Below are 20,745 nucleotides of genomic sequence, written 5' to 3' on the forward strand. Positions count from 1 at the left end.
GTTATCACTAGTACAGAAATGGCCTATGGCCACGATCGTTTACCGTCATTAGCCACGGTTGTACGACCATGACCAAAGGGGGGCATGGCAAATGCTTGGCGTCTTTAACCACGGTTGTTCGACCGTGGCCAAAAGGGTATTAGAGTCAGTTTTTACGTATAACTGACTTTAATGCCCTATGTTTTGACCACGGTTGTTACAAAAAACCGTGGCTAAAGGGTTCTTTAGCCACGGTCTTTCTTAACAATCGACCTTAATGCTCTGATCATTAGAGTCGGTTGTAGAAGAACCGTGGCTAATGGTAAGAGCATTAGAGTCGATTGTTCTAACGACCGACTCCAATGCTCTAATCATTAGAGTCGGTTGTTCTACAACTATGGCTAATGTCAAGTATATTAAAATCTAATGTTATTGTCTTTTAACAATTTTACATCAGCAGATTCAAATTAAACCTGCTCTATTTTGTTGTGTTACTGAAATTAAATGCAAAATCAATAAAAATGTACAAAAAATATAGTATAATTAATTAACTTGTTACATATATACAAGCTTTGATTCAATATTCACAAATTCGTTGTATTTTCAAGTAACAACCTGTTGTATATTACAGAAATTAACTGGGAACACAAAAAAAAAAAAAAAAAAAAACTGACATATACTCGTTACTACTCTCATACTCTCTACAACAGAATGTTAAACATAACTGCAGTGTTGAAATCCAGCCTTCTCTGTTGTCTTGACCTTCGACATATTCTCAGATGACATTAATTATCACTACTGTAATTTCCCTGAAAATGGACTAATTACAGTTAAAACCATGCTAGCATTAATCAAGAGTAGTTTCACCACAACTAATATTAGCTTACCACAATCAAATTATTAGCATATTCAACCATTAAAAAAAAAAAAGGGATAAGGTACCAAAATATGCCTATGGTTTTAGAGTTAGTACTAATTTAGACTCTACGTACAAAATAGCGCCAATATAAGCTTAATGTTTAAAAAAGATATCAATTTAGGCCTCGATAACGGATTGGACACGTCATTCCTATTACACGGTTAAGTTTTGATTTCTCCCTCCACGTATAATTGACAGAACTTAACGTAGCAATATCAATGACGTGTCTCGTTCCGTCATCAAGGCCTAAATTGGTACATTTTTTAAACGTTAAGCCTATATTGGTGCTATTTTGTAGCTGGAGCCTAAATTGATATTTTCTCAAAAACCATAGGCCTATTTTAGTACTTTATCCCTTAAAAACAAATAAGCTATAAAGCATCCAAGAAAAACATAAGTTTTAGGAATTGATATTACCAATTTCTCAATCCTATAACATGAAAGTAAAAAAACACAATCTCAACCATATCGGCATATATGAAAATTGCTCTCTTTTGTTTCTAAAAATGATAAAATTTCAAGATAAGAGCAATTACACTTACTGCACTTACCCTATTAAAGTATCAACTGAATTATCTAAATTTTCACAATAATTTCATCCTAATACTAATTAGGAGATGCAACTTTACAATAACTCTATAGTGAAATCCCAACATTAACTAAAATCTCAGCTTATTTCCGAAATATTCAATAAGCCTGACAATAACAATTCAAATAGAATATCAACATCTTGACAATCAGATGGGAAGAGATAAATAAATAGGATTTGTCATGTACAAAGAAATTGATATCAACTTTGTTCACTCAATAACTTAGAATGAATCACCCAATAATGCAACTTCCAGTAAGGACGGAATCTTTATACTAAATTATCAAATAACAACATGCACCTTTCAATTAGAGTCATCCTACCACCACATACAAATCTTAATTTGTAATAGGTAAAAAAGAACACTGTAACCTTATGACATGGTTGAGATCAGTTTAGTTTAGAAAACTGAACAAAAAATAAACACAGAAATGCTTAGATATTTTCAAGTATGCTGAAAGTGTGCTCTAAATTAGAGCTATTTCTCCGTGGTGAGCTGAAAGTGTGCTCTGAATATCATTAAATATTGAGTCTATGGACTATCAAATTAACATACAACTATTTAGACTAAATACTTACTGTGGCAACCGTAGGAAGCTGGTAATCCTGCTTTGATGAGTATCTCCTTCTTGAGGGTTCAGTATCTTTATTTTTGTTGTTTGTATGAGGGTTGTCATTATTGTCAGACTGTGATTTAGTTCGCTATTTCTTGAGATCATTCAAGCCCTGTAGAGGAAATCAGAGTGAAAAGGGTTCAGTACTTCCAAATTCTTGTCCCTAAAATGATCAAGTGTAAACTCACTTAAGGAAATTTTACCTTCTCTCTTAATTCAAACTTGCTTTTAATAGCTTCCCAAAAAGCAGGAATGCACATATCATTTGGCAATTCCTTGAATGCTGGTAGGTAATTTACATCCACAATGACATGGTCACTAGTGCGTTTCTGAATCTACACAATTGAAATGGAGAGAGATGAATCAAACACTCTAAAAACATATTGATGAATATATTAAAAACCCCAACTCTGATCGGAAGGAAGTAATTCCGAGTGATTCCTTGTTAATGCAGAGCTCAAAAACTGAAAGGATACATCCAATGTGAAATCCTTGTAAATGGAAGATATAATAGAATTGAAAACACATGAGAGGAGCAAGGTATTCACAAGGTGCTCACACAGTCACAACAAAACATAAGGAACAAAATTCTTTCCTTTTGCAAATTGAAGCAACCAGGTTCGCTGTGAAGTTTCTAAGCTCCCAGTGATTGTCAAAAAAATAGATTCCCCAACCTTTTAGCAACTAGGCAGGTAATAATGATGGCATTAATTGATGTAGCTGAAGAAATGACAGGAAAGTAAATTAGATGGAAGGAAAATCAAGCACTTCACTATTGTATATCAGTTCAGGAAACTCTCAACCACCTAAGCACAGGGTATAAAAATAGCAAATCCAAAAAACATAAAAAAGAATGACTTTGATACTTCATGAGATTTTTTATGAATTAACATCTACATCTCGATTCAATAAGTCAATGAACTTACATAAGGTTCTACATGTATGTGTGGATTTTGAAGAAGGCTTCGTGCCACACGAAAATTATTCAAACAGTCATGTACACTACCTCATTAGTAATCAAATATGTGAAGTAAGGAAGTAAAGGATGCAGACCAGAGTCTGTTGCCAAGCTAACTAAAGCTTGTTTGAAGAGTTTAGAATCAGACTTCTTCAGGGTAAGCTCAGTAATTTTGTCAAAGTACAACTGCAAATAAATAAATAAATATATAACTAAAGAAAAGGTTTTTGCTATTTAATTATTATTTTTTAAACCTATGATGAAAGGTGGAGAAAGAAAACAAGGTACATAGCATTTACTTGAAGTTCCCTTGACAATACATGCTTGACAGGTAATTTAACATCAACAGGAAGACTATCTTGCTTAAATTCATGTAATTTAAGGCATAATAACAACATAAATTTAAACCAGAACAAATTTTTTTTAAAAAGAACTAATGCCATTTTGCTGATAGTAAATTCGAGCATTGCGACATACCTTCAACTGGAGCATTTTCAGGAATTGCAGGTTGAACACCTTCAATTGCGAGCCAGTGAATTGTAATTGACGTATCAAGAGGAGCTTTTATGTAAAGGCGCCTCAATCACCTACAAACATCAAATCCAAGAGCAAATGAAAACAAAAATTATAGGCAAGCGTAATGGTCACAATTTTAACAAAACTCCAACATTTTTTTACATCTTTCAACTCACATGTTTATCGTCAATGTAATACAAATCCTTATGCCCCGGGAGGCCAAGCCATACACTGGCTGCAGCAAGAAAGAAAAATAAATAACTAATTACACAAAGCAAGTTCCCCAGCCCCAAACAAAATAATAACTGACCTCGACATTTCTTAAAGTAAGAGCGTTATACACATCTTCTGAAGTCAAAGTAATTCTCCTTGAGTGACGCATACATTTAATAGCCTCCTTCAAAATCCAAAACCCAAGTTAATTTCAATCTTCAAACTCGTGAAACTGCGATTACCAGTTAACAAACTAATCATGACAGAAAAGCACCTGCATAATCTCTCGAAGCCAAGCATTTGATATCTTAACAAAGTGATGCATGTATTTAATTGCTCATGTCTGTACCTCCATTTTTCTTTAGTCTTGCAGCCAGACACAAGGTATCCTACAAGATCCTCTTTAGTAAGTGGTTCAGTAGCAATCACTGCATCCTCTGTGGGAGGACTTGCAGCAACAATCATTTGATTCCCTCTTCTGGATCTCAACCATGATCCTTCTATACTAGGCATCTTGGAAGAATTACATGACAATGAAGAGAATCTAACACATGTTTCCTTCAACTGAGAAGCTTCTATGCTACTAGCCAAAAAAGGAGTCATTTTCTCTGGCTTATGTCCTTTAACTGAAGATTTCTCAACTCAGTTAAAGGACATAAGCAAAGAAATCTATAATGTAGACCTAGACTATTCACCTCCAGTTTCTTTAAACAGAACGAGTATACATGGGCATTATATAGCCCTTACAATTATCACTGCATTATATAGCCCTTACAATTATCACTGACACATACTAGCCAAATTACGAGAAATTGAATCCAAAAGTAAAAGATGCCAATCTTTTCATATTCTAATTAACAATAGATTCAGAAAAGAACAAAATATATGCTTATGATTCAACAGAGGTCAACAGGATTGCAAATTGCATTCATTCTTGTGAAACTGCCTAATCAAAGGATTTAGTTCTGACAACCTCGACAAACCCTATATAGAACTACAATCTTTCTAGAAATGTATGATAGTGGATCCATACTGTAGAACTATGCAAAAATCAGAAGTTTTAGAACAAATCGCCTCAACAGGTTCCACCTTAGATGCTTTAATTTTCAATCTAATACTCAATATAGAACTACGCAGAAACCCTAAGTTTCAGAACAAATCGATAGCATATATTAGCATCCAAACAGACATAAAGGTGAGATTGAGAAGAAGGAGAAGGAGAAGCCGAAGGAAAACGTACAAGAAGGGAAATACCTGAGACCCTTGTCGAACCAGAGATGGGCTTTATGCATATCTTCTTCCTATTCGCCTACTCTGAAATCGAAGAACGGTGGGGCTGAGAACTCATAAGTCTCACCTATCATATGAATCATAAACGAAACCATAAGAATGAACATGGACACGGACATGGTAGTTTTTGCGCAAATGAGAGAAAGGAGGAGAAAGCTGCTCTATAATATTAGCTAGGTTGCGCAAAGGAAAGAAAGAGAAAGGAGCAGAATAACAACTACGGTTCTTAAATCGGTTTTTAGAGTCGGTTATTTAATTAACCGACTCTAAAGAGTAATTGGCGTCGGTTGTTTATGAACCGACACCGTTAACCCCAGTAATTGACATCGGTTCTAGCTAAACCGACGCTAATTACTGGTTCATTGGCCTCGGTTTACATTTAAACCGACACTGATTATTGGGTCATTGGTCTCGGTTTAAGAAGAACCGACACCAATAACTGTCCAAACCGCACGCCATTTTAAAAATCACATTTAAAGTCGGTTTTTTCAAAAAAACCGACCCTAATAATGCATTATTTGAGTCAGATTTTTAAATAACCGACCCCAATTACCTGTAGCCACGGTTTTTCAAACAACCGTAGCTAATAAGGCGAGGCCATAGGCCATTTCTGTACTAGTGTATATCGAGGTATGATTGGCTCTCTACTTTATCTAACTACTAGTAGGCCTGACATTCAGTACTCAGTATGTTACTGTGCGAGATATCAAGCTGGCCCCAGGAAATCTCACTATATAGTTGTGAAAAGAATTTTTAGATATTTGCAGAGCTCAGTAAATGCAGGTTTATGGTATCCAAACACAAATGACTTCACACTCATTGGATATATTGACGCTGACTATGGACGAGACAAGCTGGAGCGTAAAAGCACTTCAGGAGGATGTCATTTCCTTGGAAGCTGTCTAGTGTCTTGGTTCAGCAAGAAGCAGTCATCAGTTGCCCTATCAACCACAGAAGCTGAGTACATTGCTGCTGGAAGCTGTGTGGCACAAGTCCTATGGATTAAGCAACAGCTGGAGGATTATGGAGTACAAACAAAAACAATCGAAGTCAAATGCGACAATAAGAGTGCCATTGACTTATCCAAAAATCCAATCCAACACAGCAGGATGAAGCATGTCAGCATTAGGCATCACTTCATCAGAGACCGTGTACTCAAGGGTGAGATCAAGCTGACCTATGTTCCAACAGATGAATAGCTTGCGGATATCTTTACGAAGCCTTTGGCTCGTGAGAAATTTAACGTACTAAGGGAAGCTATCGGTATGTCTAATCCTCTTCAATAACTTTTCTGCGCTAAATGAATATTGAGTGATTATAATATGTCAAGTGATTATTGCTTAATAAGTAACTATCGTATGCTGAGCTAATATGAATGATATAAAATCACCTTATGCGGAGTAGACATACATATTGAGTGATTACTATGAGCTGAGTTACTAAGCATGCTAAAATTCCTTCTACGCAAAACTGAGCACTCAGTACTTTAAACGTTTAGTTTTCTAGATACTGAGTAAAGCCACTTGCACAATTAATGCTAGCACGCGCATTTAAGTAGCCACCTAGGATGACGTAAGCGTAATAATTAGAAAACCATGCGCCGAATGTGTCATTAATGCCAGAGATAACGGTCGATTGATTAACTCGAGGTGAAACCGTCATTCCGACCTATCAGATCAACTCAAAACGACTATAAATAGTGGACGATTTCCCACTAACTTCTCTTTACACTTGAAATCTTTGGCATTCGATTTCTCTCTCTCTAAAATCCCAAATCTTCTACACTTCTCAAGTTCTCAAGAACACCATGTCTAGCGATTCCTAGAACAACTCCGGCAAAGAATACGATGACAATCGCTCCGACATCAATCCTCCATCTCCTGCTGAGCAGGAATATCCGGAGACCTCAACAGAGTCTCAAGAACAAACCCACGGTCTCAACACTGATCAGAAAACTTGAAAATGACAAAGATTTAAAATTAGCTCACATCCGTAGTGATAATGGCGGAGAATTCAAAACCCAACAGTTTGATGAATTCTGTGAAGTTAGCGGCATTGACCATAATTTTTCTGCCCATAGGACTCCTCAACAAAATGGGGTAGTTAAGAGGAAGAATAGAACATTAGTTGAAATAGCTAGGACAATGCTAAGTGAGAATAGGCTTCCAAAGTATTTCTCGGGTGAAGCTGTCAACACAGCATGCTATATACTCAATAGGGCTTTAGTTAGACCTATTCTTAAGAAAACCCCCTATGAACTTTGGAAAGGACGAAAGCCCAACATTGGATACTTTCGTGCTTTTGGTTGTAAATGCTTTATACTCAATACGAAAGACAACCTTGCCAAATTTGATTCTAAAGCTGACGAAGCGATCTTTCTAGGGTACTCAACTAACAATAAAGCATATAGGGTGTTCAATAAACGAACTCAAGTCGTAGAAGAGTCTGTCCATATCGAGTTCGATGAAACTGACCCTGCAGGTAAGTCAAGTCAGTCTGCCGAAGATGACCCAGGCTCAGCTTCCACTGACCAAAATGAAGCTGCTGAGTCATTACCACACGGGCTGACCAAAGGTAAAAATGAACCAGAAATTACCTTTGCTGACCAATCTAAAACAACAGAGATTATTGAAACACCTGCTCTTGACAACTCAACACTACCCAAAGAGATCAAAATTCCAAGAGGACATTAGGAGAAGTCCATTCTTGATGCTGCTGAGAACAACCTGATGACAAGAAATTAGCTCAGGAGATATCTTAGCAATGTTGCGTTCGTCTCAGTCCATGAACCAAAGAATTTCACCGAAGCTGAGCACTACGAATTCTGGATCAACGCTATGCAAGAAGAGCTTGATCAATTCAAGAGAAATGAGGTATGGGATTTAGTACCAAAACCTAGGAATCAAAAGACCATAGGAACTAAGTGGGTCTTTAGAAATAAGCTAGACGAACAAGGTAATGTAGTCAGGAACAAAGCCCGACTTGTAGCTCAAGGCTATAGTCAGCAAGAAGGCATTGACTACGGTGAGACCTTTGCTCCCGCTGCTAGGTTAGAGGCTATACGAATATTATATGCATATGCTAGTTTCATGAACTTCAAACTATTTCAAATGGATGTCAAGAGTGCATTTCTTAATGGATTTATAAACGAAGAGGTATATGTTAGTCAGCCTCCAGGGTTTGAAGATCCAAAATTTCCAAACCACGTTTATAAACTCAAAAAGTCCCTGTACAGCCTGAAACAAGCACCACGTGCTTGGTATGAAAGGTTGACCAGTTTCCTGCTGACCAGGAACTATGTCAGAGGCAAAGCTGACACAACCTTATTCATTAAGAAAAAGGGTAAAGATACTCTGTTGGCACAAATTTACGTAGATGATATTATCTTTGGTGCTACTAATGAATCTATGTGCAAAGAATTTAGTAAACAGATGCAAACTGAGTTCGAGATGTCAATGATGGGCGAACTCAACTTCTTCCTTGGACTTCAAATTAAGCAAGGGAAGAACGTCATCTTCATTAGTCAGTCTAAATACGCCAAAGAAATATTGAAGAAATTCGATATGGAAGAATGTAAGCCCATATCTACCCCAATGGGTACTGACACGGTGCTTTGCGCTGATGAGAAAGGTAAGTCAGTAGACAGTAAGTTATATCGAGGTATGATTGGCTCTCTACTTTATCTAACTGCTAGTAGGCCTAACATTCAGTACTCAGTATGTTATTGCGCAAGATAACAAGCTGACCCCAGAGAATCTCACTATATAGCTGTGAAAATAATTTTTAGATATTTGCAGAGCTCAGTTAATGCAGGTTTATGGTATCCAAATACAAATGACTTCACACTCATTGGATACACTGATGCTGACTATGGACGAGATAAGCTAGAGCGTAAGAGTACTTCAGGAGGATGTCACTTCCTTGGAAGCTGTCTAGTATCTTGGTTCAGCAAGAAGCAATCGTCAGTGGCCCTGTCAACAACTGAAGCTGAGTACATTGCTGTTGGAAGCTGTGTGGCACAAGTCCTATGGATTAAGTAACAGCTGGAGGATTATGGAGTACAAACTGAAACAATCGAAGTCAAATGCGACAACAAGAGTGCCATTGACTTATCCAAAAATCCAATCCAACACAGCAGGATGAAGCATGTTAGCATTAGGCATCACTTCATCAGAGACCATTTACTCAAGGGTGAGATCAAGCTGACTTACATTCCAACAGATGAATAGCTTGCGGATATCTTTACAAAGCCCTTGGCTCGTGAGAAATTTAACATACTAAGGGAAGCTATCGGTATGTCTAATCCTCTTCAATAGTTTTCTGCGCTTAAATGAATGATGAGTGATTTTTACATGCTGAGTGATTAGTAACTATTGCATGCTGAGCTAATATGAATCATATAAAATCACCTTATGCTGAGTAGACATATATACTGAGTGATTATCATAAGCTGAGTTACTAAGCATACAAATATTCTTTCTACGTAAAACTGAGCACTCAGAAAGTCAAAAACGTTTAGTATTCTAGATACTAAGTGAAGCCAGTTGCACAATAAATGCTAGCACGCGCATTAAGTAGCCACCTAGGATGACGTAAGCGCAATAATTAGAAAACACATGCGCTGAATGTGTCATAAATGCCAGGGATAACAATCGATTGATCAACTTGAGGTGAAACCGCCATTCCGACCTATCAGATCAACTCGACACTTCTATAAATAGTGGATGAATTCCCACTAATTCCTCTTTACATTTGAAATCGTTGGCATTCAATTTCTCTCTCTCTCTCTCAAATCCTAAATCCTCTCAAAATCTCTCAAAGAATCATGTCTAACGATTCTCAGAACATCTCCGGTGCCGATTACGACGATAATCGCTCCGATGAAAATCCTTCGTCTCCTGCTAAGCATGACTATGAGGAGACTTCAATTGAGTCTCAAGGACATGGTCAGCAAGACCAAACTAAGGTCAGCACCTCTAGCAAAAACCCTCAAGCTGACCAAGCAACTCCACCAAAGAAAAAGAAAAAGCAACCTAAGGAGAAGGTATTCCTCCCCGTTTACAAAAACATACAGAAGTGTGAAGTTGTCCGTTGCCGTTGGTTCTCTAAAGGGTTCGTGGAGGCTGAGAAACCCTTTTACGAGTGGATATCCAAAAATGTCTGGACCGAGCTATTCTCTCTCCCCGGTACCACTTACCCGTAGTTGGTAAGTGAATTTTACGCAAATCTCAGGGTTAACGAGGATAATGTTGACCACTTAGTGACCAAAGTCAAAGAAAAGGACATCACGATCACTCCGTCGTATCTCGCAACTCTGCTAAAGCTGATGGCCAAAGGTTCAGAACTCAAGACCACGAACGACTACTCTAAAATTGACTACCCTGTTGAGTTCTGCAAACCAAAAGACCACAAAGGGGAAATAGCCAGCACTTGCATGGGCCAGCCTCAGAAAATGGCTCATTACATCCTGACCAACTTCCTATTCCCTAAGATCAACGCCTTCTCCTCAGCTTCCAATTTTGAGAAGTGCTTTATCTGGCACATGCTGAACTATATACCACTCAACATGCCCATTTTTCTTATCGGCGCATTCCAACGAATTACCGGGAAACTCAGGATGGGCTCCCTCATCACAAAAATTCTTCAGGACCACCAGGTGAGCACAGTTGAAGAAATTAAAATTTGGGGTACAGAAATCACAGCGGCACTGCTGTTCGGCTTAGACTATAACCAACCCATTAAGCCTAAGAAAGGAAAGGGGGCAGCGGTTGAAGAGGAACCTGCTGAAAATAAAGAAGGGGATAATATGGTTGAAGCAACACAGGATGCGCTGACCAAGAAAGGAAAGAAAGTGTTGGGTGTCAAAGAACCCGCTGACCACACCAGACAGGATAAAAAGAGAAAAGCTTACCAGTCCTCCTCCAAAGATATTAACACAGCTCCAAAGAAGATTTGGATAATCTCTAGTGCGAAGAGAGTTGCTGCTAAGCAAGCTCAAGGGGAACCTAAGTCAGCGGAGAAACAGAAAAGGCAAGTTGAGCCTGAGGAAGAAAGTGAGAAAACCCCTGAAATGCCTCTGAAAAGGAAGAAAACCTCTGGGTTGACACCGATCGAAGCTAACCCACTTGACTTCGTGGTCACTCCTGAATCACACTTTGTGCGAAGTCAAGAAATTGACCTTGAGAAGACTCCTACTGACCAGGAGGAAGAACTGGATAATACTGGAGGTCAGTCTCAAGCTGATAAGACAGGATCTGCTGAGCCAAGTGTGGAAGTTACTGCTGAGCAAACTGAGAACCAAGCTGAGCAACCAATGAAGGACAAGGTTGTGGAAGGCCTTGATGCTGACCTTGGTCCTAACTCCGCCACTGAGTCCCTTGACTCTATTGCTACTGATCCCTCTCCTCAAACAAACAAGGACAACACAGACAAGCGGCTCAAACGTAAGGCTATGAAACCAAAATTCATCAACCTACTGGACGAGTCTCCACTAAGGGATCCAATCACCGACCTCACCAAACTTCAGTTTCAATTCTTCTCAACTGTCACTGAGCCCACTCCGGACCAAATAAAGGAAAAACAAGCCTCTGTTTCTCAAGCTGAGGAACAAGACGACCCCAAAGCTCCTCAAGGTCCTATTTTTGCCGAGCAAGTGCTCGAAGTCCTTGCTGCTCAAGTCAACGAGTTGGCAAAGGAAATCCCTGCTCAAGTCAGTTCTGAATTGCCTCAACCTTCAAAATCTCCTCAACTTCAGGCTGATACTGAGCAGGTCAATAATTCTGCTGATGCACCTCTTCTTACTCCTTCAATGCAGAATGACAACCAATCAGCTCCTGCTGCTGACCTGGCTAACAGTGCAGCTACTGACCAAGCTGGCACCTCTACTTCTCAGCACCAAATCCCTCCTCCATCCGGTGCTGACAAGATTCCGGCCTCTGAACCACAAACTGATGAATCCTATGCTTACTTAAATGCTTCTGAGTCTGGCAGGAAGATTATCGACTCAGCTCAAGCTCTACTTCAGGACATTCATCAAACTCAGGTCGATGCTGCTGGGTCTATTCATATTGAGCCAACACAAATCTCCTCTGTCACTCAACTTCTCACCGAAATCAAAGGTCTTAAAGACTTGATGAGTGTCATGACATCTTTTACATCTCAACAGCCCAAGCAAGAGTCAATAGTAAAGATGGCCGAACTCCAGCTGATGATGGTGAATCATATGAACGCCATCCAAGGTCAACTCAATGCCTTATCAGATGTGAACTCAACATATGCACCCTCTACTGAGGTTAATCAACATTTTTCCCAGCTGACCTCTGAGCTGACCGGAGCTCGTGACCTAATCTCCTCCTCCTCTCAGTGTTCTATCGAACAGATTGGTGAAGCCATTCGCTTACTCAATCTGAATAAAGAGGAAATGGACACTGACCTAGTGAAGACAAATGAGATTCTGCAATGCATTCAATCTACCCTTAAGCAGGTTCGCCAAACCAACACTCAATGTCAATAATATGACACTGCCCTGCTCAGGATGTATCATCAATCATATGCCCGGATGACAGAATCCATAACTTGGATCGGGAAATCTCAAGAGTATCTGTTAAGTATGCTCAGTGCCAACATTAAGATCCCCGCTTCCACTATGTCCGAAGGCATGCAAGTCTTCAAAGGTCTCAGGGAGAGTACGAGTCAACTCCAAATGTACTCATCAAAACTGACTCGTGCTGTTCAACAGGGAACCTTCTATCCTCCTCCAACTCTCGATGCTGGCAAAACGGGGGAGAAAGAAAGGCAAGCTGTTGGAACTCAGCAGAAACAGGGGGAGATAACTAAGCATGCCGCCGGAACTCAGCAGAAGCCTGGTTCAACTTCTGCTGACCCAAGTAATCCAAGTCAGCAACAAAGAACTGCCAAGGACAAAGGCAAATCCCACCAAGTTCAAGTCAACATAAAGAGATAGATTAGAAATAGTCTTAGACTTGTAACTTTATATTTGGCATGTTCTATTTTGCTATGCTGACTATCTATATAAGCATCCTTTTATCCAAACTGACTTATCTATGTGCGATGCTTACTTGTTATGCTTATATGTTGATCTGTTATATTTAACTATCCATTGAACAACAAGTTAAAGCTTGTGAACGTAAGCAATATACAAGTAAAATTTACTCAGCACACAACTCTGATACTTAAATGCGACATTGAGTAATAACTATATGTTCCAAGTATTGACCATCTTCTGAAAGCTGACCTAGGCTCATCTGAATTAGATCTTGGAAGGTCTAGAATTGAACTAAGTCAGTAAAGGCATGTCTTAATTTCACTCGATTAATTCATAGAAGGTTTAAAGTTAAATTGAGTCAATAGATGCAACCCTTACGGGGGAGTAACTTCAGAAGAATAAAAGGAAGTACAATCTTGGGGAATCTCAATGCTGAGTTCCCCAATTAAATATTTTTGCCAACATCAAAATGGGGGAGTTTGTTGAAACACCATTCCACATGATTTTGATTTGACAAAACTATTTAAGTTAATCCCATGATTAAGACAATTAAATTTAAGTGCTTTGATTTAATTGTACTAATGAGTTTGTTCAATGTTGAGTATAATTATAAATGAGAACAAAAACAAAAAAAAGTAAGACAGGATGAAGTCAGCATGAGCTACAGAAGATGAGTAGAACACGACTCAGCATAATAGAAGAAAAGCCTTCTTCAGAACAAACACTTGAAGACGAAGCTGCCCGAAGACACTGAGTGAAATGGTACTCAGTCTCTGATATAAATAAAGAACAAAGGCAACGTCAATAAAGTCAAGCTGAGTCAGGTCAGCGCGAATGATCCGTTTACTAAAAGACAAGATCCGACAAGAGTCTGCGCCAATACAGAAGCCTTGGAATTACGCCCAGAGACATTTTCGAGATGCATGGGTCAACTAGCATTTGGCTAAAAGACGAAACTGGCGCTAGAAGACAAACCTGGCGGAAGAAGACAAGCCTGATGCCTGCTCAAATCAGACGACAGGATTGGCCTGAAAAACTGTATGCTGACCAGTGAATGACGCAAGAAGACCGTTTGAATTCAACGGATACATCCGAATTCAAATTATTGAAGCATTGGATTTCATTATAAAAGGACAAGTTCATCACTTGGATCCTTTGCCGAAGTACAAAAAGAAAAGCATACATACAAGCACATACAAACAAGAAAAAGCAAATACTTACACCCAAATCCCATTTCTGTGTAAAAGTCTAGATTGAATTTGTATTCATCTAAAGTGTTCTTCATCTAGAAAGAACAAATCTGTATCAATTGTAAAGATTGAGAGAGTGGTGCTGAGTACTCGGTTTTAGTACTCAGCGGTAGAGAAAATCTGAGTGTTTGGTTATAGCGCTCAGTAGGGTTGAGTAGACGAATAGAGGACGGTACTCTTGCATACTCAATTGCTTTGTAAACGGTTTGTGCTCTACCTTTAAAGAGCTCAGTAGTGGATTGAAAAAGCCCGGAATGATTTTGGGGACTGGACGTAGGCGGTGAGGCCGAACCAGGATAAGTCTGCTGAGTAATTTCTGACTCTTTCTCTCAATATATATATGTATGTGTTGCTTGCTTAAATTACTCAGGATATAAATTGTATAAGCTGACACTGAGTAATCAGAGTGCTGAGTTGGAAGCTGACCTTAAGGGCACGCGTGTGAACCATATATATATTGAGAGAAAGAGTCAGAAATTACTCAGCAGACTTATCCTGGTTCGGCCTTAGAAATTATTCAAAGTACCTCACATTGGTTTTGGGTTTAATTATGTACTTTCAAGCTCTCGTAAAATTTTCAAAATCCGTTTTTATTGTCTTTTTAATTTTTATTATGGAGATAACTTGTGGGTTTGGACTCATTGCCTTTGCTAGGTGTAAACCTCGACTATTCATAAATTTTCTAGCTTCGGAACCAAGACTTAAACTTCTTAATTCGACCGATCCTTTGTATTTGAACGTTTTTTTAATTTTAAGGACAAATAACGAAACTTTTGAATTTCCGAGGGAGGTGACGTATCAGTAGATTTGTTGAACTAATTATTTAGTTTAATTATATTTGTCTTTATTGATTTTTATTTTTGTGATTTTTGATTTTGTTTTTATTTTTATGATGATTTTTTTTAACTTTGTTTTTATTTGTTATTTTATTTTTAATGTGCATGTTTTTAAGTGGTGCCACTTAAAAACAATTTTATCTTCCAGAGATTGGTTCACGTGAGGCTTGCCCAAAGGCACGCTTCACGTGAACCGTAGTTCTGGCAAGTTATTACGTCAGAGATTGGTTTATGCGGGGCTTGCCCAAAGGGCACGCGCGTGAACCATATTTTTGCCAGTTATTAAGTAAGAAACTGATTTATGCGGGGCATGCCCAAAGGCACGCTCCGCGTGAATCCTGTTTCATCACTTGGAACACGAAATGAAATGTTTAAAATGGTACGAAAATGAACTAAACACGAAAACACAGAAACGTAAACTTGGAAATGTAAATATATTAATATATAAACATAAAGGAAAAATAAAAACAAAGATAAAGTGCAAAAGAAACTAAGTGCGGGGTTGCACGATCCTCCACGTGACTAAATAGACTTTAATTCCAAAAACATCTTAAATGAAAAACAAAAATAAAAACAGAAAAATAAAAACATGAAAACATAAAAGAAAGAAAACTATTGTAGAGGCAGATGAGGAGGCCAATTAATGTGGAAGTGATTGCAAAACGCGTTAGTGAAGGAGTCGAAGTTGGCTCGGTGCACTTGGCGTTGGGCCTCGATGTGGTCAAAGCGGGTGGAAAGGGCGGCTTGGTCCATGAGGCGATGAGCCTCGAGAGCGTCAAACTGAGCATTCATGGTGGTTCGGTCTTAATGTTGGTTACCCTCTAAGATATCCAATCGAGCATGAATTGAATGGAAGTCGGGATTGGTGGAGAAAGAAGGGCCAGTGGGGATATCCCCTAGATCATCGAAATCATATTCCGAATCCCATGCCCCCATCTCATGTTGTTTGCCGGCACCTGAGCTCTCACCCGGATCGGAGAGGGTGTTGGAGGGATTTGAACGCATTTTTATCAAGGGGTCGGGGGTCAAAATGGGATAGGCGATCAAGGACGTCTTGACCGAGAGTGGAAGAGGCGTAGATAGTGACCAAGTGCCCCAAACCCAACCCGACACGCCTTTTAGAGTTCATTTGCTGGAGAATGTTCTCGACAAGAAGAGATAAGTCAAAAGCGAGTCCATTCTCACAGCAATAGAGGGCAAGAAGCTCGAGCTTATTGATGTTGTTGGCCTCGGCTTTCCCCGAGAAATTATAGTTGAGAAATTTGTGGACAAGTTGGAGGATTGGGTTGTAGATGCGTCCCGGGTGGAGGTTGGAGATGTCAAAGGACTCTGAACCGGTGATGGACTTCCAAAAATCGTGGGGAGCGACTTCGGTAGACCAATCGGTGAGGCCGAAATCCGTTTGGGTAGTGAAATTGGTGCGAATCCAGGCCGTGTTGATGGAGTGGGGTTGATTGTGGAGGAGGAATGCAAGTACGTAGTTGCCTAGAAGCCCGGTGGCGGTGAGAGTGGTGAAGAAATCGTGCACCAATGAGGGATACACACAGTGGCGTGCAATGAAATGATTGTGCCACTTGAGGGCACGAAGCCAGTCTTCAAAGGCACGACCAATATTGTGGTGGTCGAGAGCGGAAATGTCGAAGATAGGGAGGGGAATGACAGGGGAAGCGGTGACATTTTGGTAGTGTCACCTTTTCGCATCATTAAGGATGTGGAAAGGTGCGTGGTAATGAACAGTGAGCGGAGGGATTTCGTTGGCATCGGGTGGTAGGGGTGGTGTTTGGTCGGAACGGGAAGAGCGGGCACAGGATGAACGAACATGTATACAACTATTAAATTAATTTTCTCAGAATTATATTAATTAACATCCATTCCTCTTTTGGTTCCAAGTCTTATGTGTGACCCATTAGGTTCTTATTGCTTCTAGCCGTATACAACTATTAAATTAATTTTCTCAGAATTATATTTAATCTTTGTATAACGGAATGAGTGTGCGAACTGTGATTGGAAGATCCGAAACATTCCCCCAGAGCTATAAGAAGACAGGTTGATTCCGTCGTTGACCTTTCCGTATTAGTTACGGTATAATTCGATCCTTTGTCAACTACATCATTGAACAGAATCTTATGACTATGGGCAATGTCAAGTCATATATAGCGAGACGTTCGTTTTACTTGTACAGGCCGAGTTAACTCCAATTAGATAGGTTAAGTGAAATCTGCATTTCAAGTCTTAAGCTATCACCTTGCAAGGATTTAGAGTTAAGTCTTCCACAAGCGATCATTGGACGTATTGTTGGGGTTTAATGTCCTATAGACAATTGTTCTAGGATACAAACTTAATGTAAATGAATTGTTCTTTATATCATTTGTTTAATGAGATATATGTTTTATAACTATATAAAGGCAATCCCTTTTAAGCACTAAATAAAGTCTAATAAAAGGAAATCTGTAAGTTTATTTAAAGTGATTATAAAGTGTTCATACAAGCATGAAGTGAGACAAAACTTTATAGTAAACTGATAAACTTAAAACCACCCCAAGTCAAGTGATATGTTTGGGATTGATATATCACTGTTGAGACTTGTATGTAACAATGTCTTCTGTCCGACAGAAAACTGATCTCACAAGCTTCATATATACAGATATCTGGATAGTTACATAGATCCGATGAAACGTTGTTCATTAGGATTGGGGATCCGATTTGAGATAACAGGATGGGTAGATTCATCCTTGTCACCTGTTCATCTCATTGGTATTAATAGGTATAACTAATCCTCAGACTCAAAGGAATATTAATTGGTATTCTGGATTACGGAATGTGATGCTTTGATTCTGGTGTAACACGATCCTTAACAGAGATGACTCTGGGGTGTGAACAGTAGACGTTGGGTATCACAGGAAGTAATTGCGGAGTCGTTATATATTGGATTGAGCATTTATCACTCCCGATAAATGGGAGATACATCCATGGATCGCTTGTGGAAGACTCGACTCTAAATCCTTGCAAGGTGATAGCTTAAGAGTAAGAAATACAGATTTCACTTAACCTATCTTTTTGAGTTGACTCGGCCTGTACAAGTAAAATGAACGTCTCGCTATATGTGACTTGACATCACCCATAGTCATAAGATTCAGTTCAAGGATGTAGTTGATAAAGGATCGAATTATACTGTAACTAATACGAAAAGGTTAACGATAGAATCAACCTGTCTTCTTATAGCTCTGGGGGAATGATTACGGACTTGCTAATCACATACTCTGTACATCATTCCGTTATGCAAAGATTAAATATAATTCTTTGAAAATTAATTTAATAACGTTGCATACGGCTAGAAGCAATAAGAACCTAATGGATCACACATAAGACTTGGAACCTAAAAGAGAGATAGATGTTAATTAATTGATAGAAGCCCAATTGAGCCCAATAAGGCCCATGGACATAAGGGGGTTGAAATTCATGTAGTGATATACATGAATAATTAATTTGATTTCGTTAATCCTAATTGGATTAGGAATATGAATTAAATTAATTAAGAGATAATTAAGTTAGGAGTTTTAATTAGAATAATATACTCCTATTATTATCCAATAAGGTTATTATTATTATCCTTAATATATTAGATATATAGTGAGATAATAATTAGGAATTCTATTCCGAATGGAATTCCTATTCAGTAACCTAATTCTATCTAACTAGGGATTAGATACAAGAGATTATAAATACCCCTTCCCTTGAGATTTTCGAGATCTAAGCAAGCCATACCCTACTTGTGATTTTCGAGATTCACCTAGTCCAAGAGAGAGAAAATTCGACACCCCTAGTTCGAGGACGAGATTTCTCTACGGCTTCGTTTGATCAATTGATTTTCATCTATTTCTTTTATCCTTGATCTTGTGTTGATTAATTAGAGGCAATCTACTTTAGTTGCTATGCAACGGTTGATTCTAAATTAATCTTTCCGTGTTTTATTTCGTGTTTGGGAACTCGAAGAAGAAAAACAAACAAAAGGGAGAAATTCGCTTTACTACTCCTACATCAAGTCAGTTCACGATTTCGCGGATTCCCGGAGATTGAACCGTCGGATCGTCGCGATTTTTGGACAGGAGCTTCTAGACATATGCTTCCATGTTTCCACCGAAGGGATTGTCGTTCGGAGGTCTAGAAGGTCTGTTTCGGATAGGGGCAGATTGGTAGACAGTTTCTATCTCTTTTGAAGTTGTGGGCACTTCGTTTGCAACGGTAGATAGAACTTCTAAAAGGTATTTCTTCTTATCCTTCTTTATATGAAATAACGGTTAACGGATCTTGTGGTTAAATGGAAATAGGTTAAAATTTTTATATTTCTGCTGCTATACCTTAGCCTAATTTCCAACAGTGGTATCAGAGCAATCGTTAAATCCATTATTTCATATATGAAAATTTAGAAGTTTTCAATAGGATTGAATAAATATTTATAGTTAGGATTAATTAACAAATTGTTTTGATTAATTAATTCTAAAGATAAATAAGTTTTAATTAATTGTTAATTAAAATAGATTATGCGTATGTTCCTAATTATTTTGGTTGATAATCATTATAACAAAATCTATTAGTTTTATAGTTAGATTGATAAAATCAGTTTTATTAATTCTAAAGATAAAACGGAAATCTATAGTAGTTTTTCCTATTTTCTGAAAATCGTTTTAAAACCGTTTTAGAACTGATATATATATATATATTTAAAATCGTTTTTATATTTAAATATATATGTTTCAGAAATTGATAGTTTTCTGTTTTGATTATCGAATGAAAATTTGTTTAAAAGTTTGTTTTACCAATTTGTAAATCAAAATGTTAAATGAATTAAAATCAAAATAATTGGGACGTGCATAATTAAAGTTTTGTATAGTTATATTAATCTAAAGATTAATATAAAAGATACAAAAACTATTAGAAGTAAAACTGGATGAAAGTTAATTGATAAGTTAATGTGATTAACATAAATATTACATAAGATAGTTATGTAATCAACCAATTAAATTTATTTAATTGAGTCTTTGCATGTTTGGAGTTATGGACATATTTGGACCCTCTTTTAGTCTTTTGGTATTTTTGAAATAGGGCATGCGAGTCCTGCCTTTCTACTATCTATTGTAATTTCTCCTCTCATCTAATTCCCTTCAATTCAATTGAAGTTTTCTTTAGTAGTATAGAAATTAATATGAAATTTCAAGGCGCCATGGAGAAGACGGAGGACCTAAAGAGAAATATGTAATAGTTAGTATTTCCTTAGGTTTGCCCTTTTATTCCGTCTCTGGCTCGACGGAATAATTTAGATGATATGTCCATAACGCCAATATATGTGAATGTATGTGTCTGATGTATGCTAAAGCAAATCAAGACTAAGTTAGATTATGAGACCTAAAATAAAATCCCTCATTAAAAAGTTAAGTAAATAAACAAGTTATTAAAATCGGTTGCCCCTCCCTAATATTATAATTCAGCCGGCAGTGCTGAGGGCCTTTGGGTTGTTGAGTAAACTCAAGCTCGGGGTCCTTTCGGTAACACTTGAATTATCGAAAATCATTTTTCAT

General features: G+C 38.1%; 1 long non-coding RNA gene across 12 annotated transcripts; it reads right to left on the bottom strand.

The window, feature by feature from the left end:
* Nucleotides 1–501: 501 nt before the first annotated feature.
* LOC136202782 (uncharacterized) lies at nt 502–5,253 on the bottom strand. Of its 12 annotated transcripts, none has more exons than XR_010674587.1 (8): nt 5,043–5,253; nt 4,063–4,154; nt 3,886–3,972; nt 3,752–3,810; nt 3,537–3,646; nt 2,305–3,245; nt 2,067–2,213; nt 502–788 (listed from the first exon to the last, which is right to left on the bottom strand). It is a non-coding gene; the product is annotated as an uncharacterized lncRNA (long non-coding RNA). The 12 variants fall into 12 exon arrangements; XR_010674581.1 differs by having other exon boundaries at nt 4,063–4,177; XR_010674584.1 differs by having other exon boundaries at nt 4,063–4,177; nt 5,029–5,253.
* Nucleotides 5,254–20,745: the final 15,492 nt, after the last annotated feature.

Source organism: Euphorbia lathyris, chromosome 8 (genome assembly GCF_963576675.1).
Source record: "Euphorbia lathyris chromosome 8, ddEupLath1.1, whole genome shotgun sequence".
NCBI lineage: Eukaryota > Viridiplantae > Streptophyta > Magnoliopsida > Malpighiales > Euphorbiaceae > Euphorbia > Euphorbia lathyris.